Here is a 1,686-nt window from a genome sequence, read left to right on the forward strand (position 1 = left end):
TTTTTTTTTTTTTAATTTTTCATCCAGTGAGGAGAATGTTCAAAAGGGACTGGACATCTGCTTGGTTGGGGTTATGGGTCTCAAAACTACTCTGAATGAGGTTTTAAATCCCCAGGATTTTTCCCTAATCATTTAGAATGTGACTTCTAGTTGTGAATATCTGAAGTTGTGAAGAGAACATGTACAATAACCATCCCTCTTTCCCATTGGTGACCTGCCAGAGGGAATCATAGAGGAAGGCTGGTAAGATGCTCTGCACTGGGTATCATCCAGGTTCACTCTCTGAAAGGAATCAATGGGTGATTGGTGAGAGAATGAGGTGTGTTGCCTGCAGAAGCCAGTGGGGGTAAGTGAGTTATAGGTCTAAGATTATAGAATTAAAAAACAAATCTCTTATAATTTTAAGAGTAAATTAATACCTTAGAAAAATCTTAAGATAGGTGACTAAACTTAGAAAGACTGTTATAGATAATTTCTTTTTAATTGTAGGCAATTAAATTACATACAAAATTTATTTTATAAATTTGTTTCCTACAATCTTTATTAGGACTGAGACCATGAACAATGTATTTTGACCTTCTGATTTGTTTGTACTACCTCTTTTAAAATAACAAGTCATTTTATTTTAGGACAAAACTTTACCAACAGGAATAAAGTTGCTGGGAATCCCTGCCCCATCTGCCAAGATCACAAGTTACATGTTGATTTTAGGATTGTTAAGCTCTCGGAACAGTTTGTCAGTGCCCACACGGGTATTATTTTCCATGCTCCATACACAGGAGTCCGTATGAAGCAGCATAAGATGTTGACCCATGTCATCCAGAAAGTCAGGGATCATAGTCTCCTCAGTTACCACATCTCTCAAGTTGAACCCCAGGACCTTGATTTTAGTGCCTCTCATGGAGCTATGAGTGCTTCTCTGCCAGTCCCCACCCTGGTCTCAGGTGAACCCTGGTACCCATGGTACAGCTGTAAACAGCCATCAGAGAGTGAACTGTCTCCCCTTTGCCAGCTCTATCAGGGTTATCTCTAAGAAGAGAGTAACCCCCACACCTGAGTCAATGCCCAAGATGCTCTCAACACCACCAGTGGAAGCCTCCTTCACTGAAGAGACAGGCCCCTAGTGTGCTCTGGAGTCAGAGATTGGGAAGAGGCTGGGCCTAGAGGCTCACACCTGTAATAACAGCACCAGTCTGAGGTGGGCAGATTGCTTAAGCCCAGAAGTTCAAGACCAGCCTGGGTAACAAGGCAAAACTCTGTCTCTCCAAAAAAAATACAAAAATTAGCATGGTGTCTTGTGCCTATATTCCCAGCTACTGGGGAGACTGAAGTAGGAGGATAGCTTGAACCCTGGAGATGAAGGTTATAGTGAGCAAAGATCATGCCACTGCACTCCAGCCTGGGTGACAGAGCAAGACATCTTCAAAAAAAAAAAAGTTTAAGAAAAAAAAAAATACTGTGAAGAGACCCAGAGACACTAGGAGATAATGCCTAGATTTATATGATGGGATATCACCCAGAAGAGTTGTATCTTTTATGGCCAAGGCAGATCCAGGAAAGAAATGAGTGTGCTGATGGGGATAAATCTGAAGTTGAGGGATGGCAGTACAGATGCATATGGAAAACCCCAGATCCTGCATGTTGTAAATAGATGGGCTGGTCATCTATGGCCCATATGTTTAATAT

The 1,686-nt window shown here is 41.5% G+C and overlaps 1 pseudogene; it reads left to right on the forward strand.

Annotated features, from left to right (window-relative positions):
• The first annotated feature begins 248 nt into the window (after positions 1-248).
• On the forward strand, positions 249-1,124 carry LOC105550233 (annotated as a pseudogene).
• The last annotated feature ends 562 nt before the right edge of the window (positions 1,125-1,686 follow it).

The sequence above is a fragment of the Mandrillus leucophaeus genome, unplaced genomic scaffold (genome assembly GCF_000951045.1).
Source record: "Mandrillus leucophaeus isolate KB7577 unplaced genomic scaffold, Mleu.le_1.0 Scaffold471, whole genome shotgun sequence".
In the NCBI taxonomy this organism is placed as follows: domain Eukaryota; kingdom Metazoa; phylum Chordata; class Mammalia; order Primates; family Cercopithecidae; genus Mandrillus; species Mandrillus leucophaeus.